This window comes from Pseudopipra pipra, chromosome 7 (genome assembly GCF_036250125.1).
Source record: "Pseudopipra pipra isolate bDixPip1 chromosome 7, bDixPip1.hap1, whole genome shotgun sequence".
Taxonomy (NCBI): Eukaryota; Metazoa; Chordata; class Aves; order Passeriformes; family Pipridae; genus Pseudopipra; species Pseudopipra pipra.
In genome coordinates this window covers 39778478-39791030 of record NC_087555.1, presented here as the reverse complement: position 1 = coordinate 39791030, position 12553 = coordinate 39778478, and the positions used below count along the sequence as shown (strand labels likewise).

General features: G+C 43.9%; 1 protein-coding gene across 8 annotated transcripts in view; it reads right to left on the bottom strand.

Moving 5' to 3' along the window:
* PKP4 (plakophilin 4) overlaps window positions 1-12553 on the bottom strand; it is a 76306-nt gene that overhangs the window by 48927 nt on the left and 14826 nt on the right. The gene's annotated exons all lie outside the window — the stretch shown is intronic.

The window sequence follows — 12553 nt, the reverse complement described above, 5'->3', positions numbered from 1 at the left end:
TTAAAATTCAAGTTTTCAGGAGTATAAAAACTTCCCAAACTTAACCAAGTTAGCAGAGAACTTTGCATTACTAATATCAATGTATGTTGCTTTGACTGTGCTTTACCTTCACAGAGACCAGAATCACCCACAGAACACAAGGGTTGGGCAGAAGCAAGCAAGCAGCACGACATTTAACGATTATTATTAAAAACACTGTTTTGTGCTGGTTATTAAAAAAGCAAAATTCAAGATGCATGAAAAATAGTAGTGCTAACCATTAAGAATGCCCAGGATCAGTACCATTTCAGCACGTGCAGTTTTCAGCATAGAATGACACATAACAGCAGAATGCTCTGCTGTCAGGAGCAAACCATGGAAGAGACTAATTATGGTAATAAAAACTTAATGGAAATAACGCTTCTAGTGCTCTTTTTGCAAAAGAGGAAATTAAAATACCAAAGTTAAAGCAATTGCCCTGGGCTATGGATAGCCTGGAAAAGACTGACAGGATTAGCATCCAAGAATCCCAAGCTGCACTATTGCAGAGGCAGTGCACTAAAAACTCCAGTCCATGGGAAAAAGCAATTTATTTGTTCAATTATCGAAGTCACTATTAACTAATATTACAGAAATACTTATGAAATGTGTTTAATGCTTTGAAAATAGCATTAAACTATTAAAGGTGGCATTCATGTTGCTTCTGCACACATACCATGCTATAATTTCCTTCAGAAAACAAAGCTTGTAAGGTCTAATGTTACAAGTAGTCCGTATTTCATTTTAGATTTTCAGAACAAACTCATTCAATATTCCTAGAGCAGACAAATAGGAACACAAGTTCCTTCCCCCTTCCCTTCCTGACACAGAGTTAGGAGATGCTTATGCTGCAAATGGGCTCCAAGGCTGAGGATGGACCCATGAGACCCCTCAGCCCAGAGCTGTGTTAGCCACGACCACCCGGATGAGCACAGGGCACCCACTGCCATACAGAGACAGGGCAACCCACAAGGTCAGCGCACACCTCTGCTGCAGGGCTGCCTCCTTCTCCCTGGGTTGGAAGGGGACTTGAGCTGACCCTGGAGGGATCTCTTCTGGAAACACTCTACAGGACCACTGGCCTCCAGGGAGGTTTCTGCCCTCGCACAGGCAAAGCACAGTGTTGTCAGAGGAGTGTTGTGCTGCCACGGGCAGGCTCGGGCACACAGGAGGAGCAGACACTGAAGAGGGATGGTGTAAGGACAAGTACTTTCACTTTGCTTCCTGTACAGTGCCATGTGCACCGTGAGATGGATGGCTCCTGCTCAGGCCCATGAGCCTCACCAAGCACAGGGTCTTTATTAACCACGCTGTTCCTGTCTGCTAAAAATGCTGGTGACATGGTTCATGTGCAGTTTCACGTCAGCCACTGAGGGATTCAAACAGTCTCAGGGGAACTCAAGTGATATGAGTGATGAGAGGCAGTGGAGCAGTCATGGGGACAATATGTGGTCCAGGAGCCTGGTCACCCACCAGCTTCTGCCATGGCAAAAGAAGGAAAAGCTGCTTCCCAAACACATCAGAGCAGGAGCCCAACTCAGGATCAGCCACTTCTGGGGCAGGACTTCTCCTCCCCTCAGCACCTTGCAGGTGTAGCACAGGGAGGCTGCCCCATACCCTGAAATGAGTCTGTACGAACAGCCTGTTCTCACTGTACATCGCTATCACAATTATCTTCTGGAACAAGGAAAATGAAACTGCACAAATGTGGCACTGCCAGGTTTCTAGTGTCAGGACTGCACAGGGACACCAGAGCACGCTGGTTCAGCCACACCACTGCACTGCACTTCCTTCCCCTCTCCTTTCCTCCCCTTCCCACACACACGGGTCTCCCCTCACCCTCCCACAGACATGGATCTCCCCTCACCCTCCCACAGACATGGATCTCCCCTCACCTTACCCTCCCACAGACACAGGTCTCCCCTCACTTCACCTTCCCACACACACAGGTCTCCCCTCCCCTCCCCTTCCCACAGACATGGTCCCCTCACCTTCCCACAGACACAGGTCTCCCCTCACCTTCCCACAGACACAGGTCTCTCCTCACCTTCCCACAGACATGGATGTCCCCTCACCTCACCATCCCACAGACACAGGTCTCCCCTCACCTCACCATCCCACAGACACAGGTCTCCCCTCACCTCACCATCCCACAGACACAGGTCTCCCCTCACCTCACCATCCCACAGACACAGGTCTCCCCTCACCTCACCATCCCACACACATGGCTCTCCTGTCACCATCCCACAGACATGGCACTGTAAGGACCAGGCACACTGTCCTCCTCATGTCCACCCCTGCAGCCCAGGGTGCACATTCCTTCCTCTCCCAGCACAGCCAGGGCACCCCACGGCCCAGCAAGGCCCTCCCGCCTCAAGGCTCCCACAGGGAATTCCTGCTCCAGGTGCCCCCAGCCCCAGCTCCACGTGCCCGTGGGTGTGCGCAGCCGAGGGAGACCGTGGGGAGCTCCTGCAACTGGAACAGAACTCACTCCTGAGAAGAAAGCGACATTAAACATTACTTGGCTCCCAAGGTGCCACAAATGAATAACCAGACATATCTGGCTATTTTTGAAACACTATTTTTATTGGTTTCAGGCTTGCAGATACAAAGGCTGCCACACTGAGTCTGTCACATGCTGCCCGTCAAGTGGGTGCACCCCTGAAGCTTCAAGGACCTTGCTTCTACAGAACCCATTAAATAGCAATCAAGAAAGTGGAATAAAAAACCAACTCTAATAGCTGTATAATAGCATTTTGAAAAGTCAAAGACTCAACTTCACGGTTTTAGAAAACGAAAATTGTTCCTTTAAGGTTTTACTTCTAAAAACCAACTCTTTCATTAAGCAGTAATAACCCAAAGAAGCACAGAATACTTGTCACAATTCCCTGTGTCATACCTGATCTTTTATATCACTTTCCACAGTTCTTTTATTACTACAACTCAGTGTTTCAGGTTTGTAAATGAACTGTTAAATTTGCTAGCATATTGTGAAGTGATAAAACTACCCAGTCAAGCTTTTCCTTCATTTAGAAACATTTGCTAAGCAATCAAAAGGACAAATCTCAAAAACTCTCACAAGTTACACATGGGCTTCTCTCAGAAGAGGGCTGCTTGCTGGTCCATACATTCCAACATGTCTCCACTTGCACGTAACAGGGGAGTGCCTGCTTGGCTTGGGATTTCCAGGTGAAAAATACAAAATACAGGACAATGAAGCCAAGTTTTTAAAAAATAAATAAAGCAGCACAGAATTCTCAATTATGCAGAGTTCTGCATGTTTGCAGCTGTAAATCAATTTAAAAACTATTTAGGAGTGTTGTGGTTTAACCTGGTGAGCAGCTCAACCCCACTCCCCCATTCCCACAGGATGGGGAGAGAATTAAAGAGTAAAAGTGCAAAAACTCCTAAGCTGAGATAAAGACAGTGTAACAGAGAAAGCAAAAGCTGCACGCACAAGCAAAGCAAAGCAAGGAAACTCCACCTCAAGCCAAAGCCAGTACAACATGCCATCATGGCCATACTTCTGTATTTCCAGTTCTTTCCAAAGGTCTAACTACAGTTTACAAAAGATAAGTTATGTCTTATAACACTGAAATCAGTGCAGTATTTATCAAACAAGTGAGACTTCTTCATTTCATTAAGACATGAGGGAAAGCACTTTAAAGAAAGCACTTAACTTTTTCAAGCTTCTGTGATGTGCCACAACCCCAAAAATGTACCATACACTACAAAAATGCAGTGCTGTTTCCTTAGAAGTGATCACTTCCAAAGTATGTTGTCTACATGAATGCTTAAAACTGGATCAACTAAAACCTACAAAAATAATATATAATGAGCACAGCAGTGAGACAATCTCAGTTTTTCTTTTCCATGGTTTTCTCTGTCACTTCCTTCTCACCCCAACACTGTGAACAAATTTTCAGCCTACCTGTAGGAAATTTCTGTAACAAACTAGTCCAGAAGACATCCATCTGAAGTGGCTAGAAGGTGTGCTAATTCATCTGAACAGAAAATATACCCAGTATTGAGTAACTAATAACAACACCCAGATAAAACACAATCAAATTAATTATTAGTGAGGGTGTCAGTGTTAAGCGTGCATCTATCTCAGTGTTAAGAGATGTAATTAGAGAGCTACACCCTTCCACACAGGCAGTTGTTTTAACTGCTGTTCCTTCAATTAACACATTTCTTGGCAAAGTTACTCATTTTCTAATCTCGATTTCAAGATTAGACAACTGTTGGCTCTGATCCTACAAACACTTAGGCACATACTTGAGCTAACAAATGAGTCTGCTCATTCACCCTGACCTCCTGTCAGGCCCTGAGCTCGGGTGACAGGAGTGGGGAGATGCTCTTCAGGGCCCAGTCCCCACCACCACACCTCTGTCCAGGCACTGCTTACTCACAAAGCCAAGTCAGGTTCTCCTCTTCACCTTACGGGAACAGGAAATAGTAAGTACAGGTTTCATGAGAGCCTTAAAATCAGGTATGAATAAGAAGCTGAGAGAAGTCAATAAGAAAACCTCTTTCTTCCTTACACAAGACTGGGATTTACCCATTGAAGATACCCCCTGGACTTATGCTACTCCCTCCTTCGGGTATGGATAACTGATGCATTATTGGAAAACAAGCAATCAGACTTCATCCCTCAAAACATTAGGTTCACAGTCATTTTGCCTGCCTCTTCTGTCACAGCCAAGCAGTCAGATGTCACCCAGAAGGGGAGACTTTGTTCCTACATTGTTCCCAGTCTGTCCAAACCCTCATGCCCTACAGTCCTTTGCTGCAGTATCCCAGGTCCTGCCCCAGGCTGCTCTCTGCAAACCTTGGGCACTGACAGATCAGGCAACACACACAGGTACCATCAGAAACACACCCTAAAGCTTCCCTGTATTCCAGCTCCTTTAATTCACAAGCTGTTCCCACACACTGAAGATGTGAGATCTCTGTAGCCACAACGAAAACTCAGAAAACTTATTTTACTGCTCTGTGCAATGCATTTCATCACACCTCACTACATCTTAAAATTACTGAACATCAAAGTTTACAGGCTTAGGTTCTCTGATAGCAAAGAATACGTGAGAATTGGAAGATTTAAATGTTTTGGAATGATCTTTTGGTGAATGTTGCAGAACTACAGACTTGTGAATGGTATAAATGGTTCTACAGTGTAGCTCAAGAGAATAATGTGAGAGCATTGGAAACTTTTGGGGGACATTAACAGACGAGGATGACAGTGAGAATTTGTTACTGTTTTCTGTGGATTCTAGTCTCTGATAAAAATGTCTTTCAATAATTTAAATTATTTTCCAGAAAAAATAGTTAAATCTTGTAGCATACATCCCAGAAAATTTTTAACATCTATTCTAAATTTTTAAATTCTCTGTTTAGAAGTAAAGGCCAAAAGTAGCAACCACCTAGCTCCAAGCTGGCCTGCCCACATCAAGTGTGCAAAGAAGACAAAGCTGTTTAATTTAAAGCCTCCAGTCTGAAAAACACTAAACCAATTTTGGAAAGAGTGGCTTTTCCATCCTCTCTGCCGTGGAGGCTCACTCAAATGGTTTCATGAAACCACGCAGTAAATCACAGCAGTGCAAACCAAAGCACCACAAAGACTCAGCTTTCCATCCAGGGAGGGTTCAGCCGGGACCATCACCTCAGGCAACCGAGGGATTTGCTTGAGCAAACCCCGCCTAAACAGCCCGTGGGCTGCCCCTGCAGTGCCAGTGTCCCTGCCCTGCCCACACCCAGCACACACCAGCACCGGCTCCTCCAGCCTCCCAGCTGTTCCCCTCGGGCACACCCGCAGACTCCCTGGCACCCGGCACTGCCAGGGCAGAGCCACTGCCTGGCTCCACTCCCAGCCTTCACACTGGGGCTCCCAGCATGCGGGCAGAGAAAGTGGGAAACGCTTCTTTTGTGTCTGATCGACTGGGCAAGCAGCTGCAAAGCCAGCAGCAGTGAGTTCATCTGACACAGCCGTGCTTTTGGGGACGAGGTGGGGGCAGACTTTTCTGAGCCCGCCGACCTTGCAGCTATGTGATCACTAATGCAGGAAAGAACAAGAACACACAGCTGAGAAGGAGAGAAGAGATATGAGAAATCACTAAACTGAGTGTGGTAACCCATCCTTTCAGTTTTCATTCTCGTTGGTCTCTACTCCCCACCTTTCACTGCTCCTCCTGTTATTTTCTTAGACATATCCAGACAGCTTTGCCAGTACCAAGTAATCCCTCTCCTTGTCGTGCGGGCCCAAAGAGAAGCCAGATCTTTCCAGGATCACTGCCAGAGAGAAAAAGTGGTGCTTTTTCACAACTTCCTACTCCCTGCCCTTTGTATTCCTTCTCTCTTCCTTACATTGGTTATTCTCCCAAATTTTCTCCTTACCTGTGCTCCCTGTTTCTGAGCCTCCCACTGCTGACCTGCAGCAAGTAAGAACAGTCCCCAGCTCAACTCATGCTGAAGAGGTAACACAATTCTTACCAACTCTGCCAGTTAGGATAGGATGGACTGGATCTATTTCATATGGGTAACATGAAAAAAACAATGGGCAACGTTTCATCTCTGAAAATCCTCATACTTATCTAGCTACAACGTTAACTCAAGCAACAAGAGTAAATCACCAAGGACTTCAGAGCAATACTCATTAGTACAGAAGGAGACAGCTCCAATGAGCTTTAATCATCTTGCTGGGACACTGACATGGTATTTACTACACAACCAAGTTATTCTTGTATATCTACACTGAGAGCAACAAGGCACATCTCAGTTCTTAGTCAAAGACTCTGCTCTTCTCATCCTTTACAGGGTACGTGAAAGTCAAAACCAAAACAAGACATACAACATCTCTACAGTTTTTACATGAAGACACAATTAAAATTTATCTGATTTTTCCAGTTCCCTCCCAGAGCTGTCAGTGCAGGCAGGAGCAGTTCCCACTGGCTCCATCCTGCTGCAGGCTGGAGTGCTGCTCCCCCACGAACCAGGCAGGGGTTCTCAAGCTCCCTGCAACCAAGGGACTGCACAGAGACACGCTCTGCGTTCTGTCTGCCAGCCTGCACAGTGTTCGGAGGGAGAGGCAGCAGATCACAGCTTACCCCCTTGCTAAGATGATGCAAGGAACTAAAAATGGGTTCTGTGAAAGATGGCTCCAAGGTTTACGTGAAAAACGGTGTTTGACATTTCCAGATGCATTAAGTGAAGATACTCCAAACATCACACTACAGGCTAAACACTGTATTCAGAGATTCCTTTGCTTCATGGGCATTAGTAGTGCACAAGTTTTGTGCATGAGGACTGAAGGATGAAACCAGGGAAGTAAATATATTATCTGATGAAAACATGGAAGAAACTGCCTTCTGTAATGACAGGATAAAACCCACCTGCACAATTGTGCAGACCAATTCCCACTGTGAAAAAAGAAACCTATACCTGCCTGATCTGCCACCTGAAAAGTGTGGGAGATGTGTTTAACTGACTTACTGCTAAATTTAGCCTCTTCCTCATCCCTTTTTCTTTACAGGATGTATTTTTTCCACTTTTAAAAAAAAAATTAAATACATGCAGGTTCAAAAAGCATTTGGTGCTATGTCCTTTTAAAAATGCTAAAAGTTATTAGCCTGGCTTTTGGATAAAGGTATTTTTGCTACAGCTCCTAGGAAAAGATAGTTTTGTGGTTTTGTTTTGTTGGGTTTTTCTTTTTGGCTGATGGCTACATACTTTAACTTCACTCCAGTGAGCAGGCAAGATTCTACATCCACAAATATCCAGTTGTAACACGCTCATGAGACTAACATTTTTTATAGCTTTTGAACCAACCATTCACCAGAAGGTATCAGGCAGGTATAGCAAGACAACCATTTTGAATAAAGGCATATTTACAGGCAGGTCCTTCAAGGCCCAAGGCACTGTCTGTAGCTCACCTGAAAAGAAGCCTCTTTGTCATCTGATGGATGTCTGGAGCACATTCACGCTTCCCAAGTGATGCAGTACCAGCAGCTACATGGCAATAAATAGAGTTTGCAGTTGTTTTAGTCAACAAGGCTCCATGACTTAAAAGAAACAAAAGACCTCAAATCTGAACCTTTCCTCTGGGCCATCCCATGCCCATGTTGCTCTGTTGTGTCGAGGTATCCAAATCCACTGCCATCTAGGACAGCCTCATCAGAGCACAGCGCCCAAAGCCAGCTCTGCAGACTAGCAAAGACAGCAGACTGATCTCAAGGGATAAAGTTCAGTCTCATCCTACTGCAGAATGAGGGGGAGGAGGGACATGCAGCATCACAGAAGGATTTCAGGTTTTCCAAACAGACTGTCAGGTGACAAGGACATTCATCGATTATTCATTCAACCACACACAGAAGGATAAGTTGTCAGTTTGGTGCTGGAACAGACTCAATTAATGTAGGGTATGAAGTCACTCAGAATGAATGTCACAGTAACTGGCACACTGTGCCAGTCAGTACCTGCAGCACAGGTGTGCTGACAGCACTGCTGCCCTGCACCCAGCCCAAACCAGGACCTGCTCAGCCTCACAGCTCAGAACTCCCAAAACAGGCAAACGGGAGCTCAGAGGAGAGTAGCTGGAAGTGCAGATATAACCACTACCAAGCACAGCAATGGCTGCACCTGCTATTCAATTTCCACTTCTATTTTCTCCTAGCCCTGCAAAATTATTGCTGAAGTGTGACTGTATGTTATTGCTAGAGATAATGCACACCAACTGCAGGCAGACGTGCCTCAACGGGAAGCATTATCAACCCCAACCTATTCTATATACATTTATAAAAGCATGCTTCTCAATTTTGTCATATAATACATTTGAAAAAAAAAAACCCAAACCATTTTCTCAATGATAAAAATTATCAGCTACAACCCCAACTTTAAAAGACAGCTGGAGAGCTACAGATTTCCACAGGTCCCTGTTTGGCCAATGCCGGTGTCCGAGGGATGTGGTGTGAGGGGTATCACTGAGGTGGTCTGGAGCATCCTGCCTTCAGAAAGCACCCAGCCCCAAGCAGTGGTTTCCCTCAGGACAGCCATGAACTGACAGCACAGGCTCCATCTCTGCAGCAGAGCCGGATCAGGAGTGAGCCAGCAACCAGGAGCAGCTTACCTGGGATTGGCAGGGACAAGAACCCAACTATGTCCCTGCAAACTTTAGACACCGATGATGCTGAAACACCTGCCTTTGTTCAGGATACATTTACGAGTTCTGCAGTGCTGCCTATGGATGTTCCTGCTGAAATGATTACTTGATTTCCATAGATTGAGGAATACCACTATTCTCCATAAGCATGGCTATGTGCTGGCAAAAGGTTTTACTAAAATGAAGTTCTATCAATCACTAAGCTGTAGTTTATTCTTCCTTTTGCTCTTAAACAGAACTGCACAGCAAAACTCTGTTTGCTGCCAAGAACACTCTACCTGCAAACTTCTAAATTTAAGCAAATGGAGTTCTCTTCTGTTCTCCAACCTAGGCACTAAAAAAACTTGCATGAAGGATCAGACCATATGAATTAGACAATAAGCATCTGGCTTTTAAGACAAAATTTACCAATACTTCCATTAGTTCTCCCATCTCCCAAAGAAGAGGTATTATTGGTATTATTTTTCTGAGGTATATTTGACTTTGTTCACCCTTAAAAACTTAATGTACTAGTAGTAGGATTACACATTACTGTATAGAGAATTCAGTATTTCTACTAATACTTTATAAAGAGATGAAGAGCTGTGAAGCACCAAAATTTACAAGTGACAAGATGATTAGAGGAGATCAAAGAAAAGTGAGTAACTTGAGGAAAACCACAAAGCAGGTGAATGAGCCAATGTTGATAAACACAAAATCACACAAACTGTTCCCATCCAAGTGGTCCTTGTGCCTCCCCATAGCAGGGTGGGTGACACACACAGCTATAAGGTTAGGCAGACTCAGGTTAAAGTGCTTGGCTAGGCAGGGAGACTTTTTGCAAAGTGCCAGAGGGGAAAAAACTCAGGTCAATGGTACATTAAATAATGTCAATAATTGTAACCACACTCCAAAATAGATGCCCACAGTGCAAAATGTATCCAATCCAGCATACAGCAACAAAAAAATTCAGAGGGATAGAAGACTATTCATTGAAGGAACAAAGATTAAGTGTGGAATTGTCAAGAAGCAAAACAAATACTGAATGAAGGCAAACAGTTCAGGTTGTTCACTGATGCTCAGTTAGCACAAGGAGAAACCCTCAGAGCACCATTCCAGGCTTCCTGCCATGCAGCAGAACTGCATCTTCATGCAGCACTACGAGGTGCTAAGATGGGATTTTCTTCTTGCAGTGGAAAATATCTCTTCCTGTAAAATCTGCTACGGGCACACAATTTTGTCATGAGGTGGCAACATTTTCTATCAAAGTTCACCAGTTCAAAATGCAATTCAGATAGCTTTGCTGCTTGGTTCCTGAAAGACTGAAAATATGACTCAAATGTATTTTAAAAGCTCAAATCAAAGGAATCTCAAATACTGGTCACAACAACATCATCCTTATTTCTACCTTTTCATTCCCTGCCCCATATTCTAGTGACATGCTAATTCCTGAGCAGGGAAATTAAGCACACCAAAACCAATACAGGCACTAGAACTTTGAGTATTAGGAGAGAGTGTGGGTTTGGCAAGAGGACTGTATCAATCCTACCTAATTTTGTTCTATGACAAGAGCACTAGAGAAACACATCTTGAATGTGAAGCCTTGCCCACACCATGTGGGCTTGTGAGACACATGGACCAAGTCCTTCACCAAATCAGGTACAAACCCAGTTCAGAAGAAAACCAGCAAAACAACAGCCCTGAGGAAAATACAATGCTGGGATGCCTGTAATCAAAGTGCTTTCCTGGGGAAAAGGGAAGAGAGGAAAAATAAAAAAGGATACCTCATTTATCCCTCCTGCTTATTTTCCATTTCCCACTGCATTGAAAATGCACAGTCTTCCCAGTCTGTTTCACTGAAGTTTTATGCAACCAATTTCAAGTTGAATCAATTGAAAAGTCAGAAGAAAGCGACCAAAACAATGCAAATTTTATGCAGAAGTTGCCTGTGTTTGGATATAAAGCAGAGACTATGGGGAAAAATGATAGCTGAAATATTGAAGTCACTACAGGAAAAGACAAAATAATAATCAAGGATAACATTTAAGAGCTACTGCTGTCTTCTTGCCAGTATCAGACAATATCAATGACATTAATTATTTAAGTGTTGCTGTCTCCTCTAAATGGGATACTGGATGGCTCCTCTCCTCTTCCAAATTCAAACTAACTTTATTCTTTAGATCATTTCACAACTACAGATAATAGAAAAAAATCACATGCTCACAGTTAGGATTTAGATATACCTAACAATTAATATTGATATATGCAAATAAACAACTGTACCACCAGTAAAGTTACGAACTTAACCAGTTATTTTCACTGTGCTGTAACACAAAGCTCAGAACAAGAGTTAAAAAACAGTGATCAAAAGCAGAGCCTCGCAGTAATAGGAGGGAGTTGGAATATTACGCAATTTTTTAGGTCATAAAAAAATACAACAATTAATTACTGTTTCAGGGGATTTCCACTTTCAAACCCAGAAAGCCTGCTCTTGCTTGCTGTCTGCAAGCCCAGGAGAGCGTCAATACAGCAACTCAGGAAATACACTCCTGGATGACACCAGCAGAAAAGAATGCACTTCCACTGCTTGTGATCGCTCTTTCATGTAAGGCTCACCGAGTAATTGTAGTTAGAGGCATATCTTTCCATTTTTAGAATGCCTTACTTAAGCTCCATAAAAATATATACAATTTCAGATAGCTGCTATTGAACTGAACTTTGTGAGTGCTGTAAAGCACAGCAGAGGAAGCAGCAGAGCACTGCAGGGACACCGAGCCAAGCACCGCCCGAGCGCCCTTGGGCAGGACAAAGCTCTGAACTGGCCTGTGGAAAGGGAGGAATCCACAAACACCCCAATTACTCTATCACAGGAACTGAAAAACTTGGCACACATACCATTCATGCTACCTGAAAATGAACCATTTCAGCAAGGTGCTCCGAGGCAGCTGCTACTTATCTTCTCAACATCGCAGACAGCAGGACAAATTACAGATAGGAAGAGGATGTGTATTCACCCAGTTGCATTTTTTGCCTATTTGTGAGAGACCACTTCAAATCCAAACCATTTAAAATGGAGCTTTTCAGCAAAGGCACGGGAGTTCTATGGAGTGTTCAACCTCTTTTAAACTTTCAAAGCTCACCTAGTACATTCTCTATTACTTCAGTTCTCATAGGACCCGACAGGTGAAGCTGCAAATGCCAGAGCAAATGTGAACATGCCCAGCAAGGAGGGGCAAAAGTAGGCTCAAAAATCTACCTTACATGTACCTTGTTATGGGAAGTGTGTAACACCCCACTTCTTTTGTCAAACAAAAGCACAATAAAAACTCAATGGCAAATACAGTTTGTAACTTGTTTCTCTACAGTAATGCTGCAATTAACTCCAAATAACTCTCAACACAC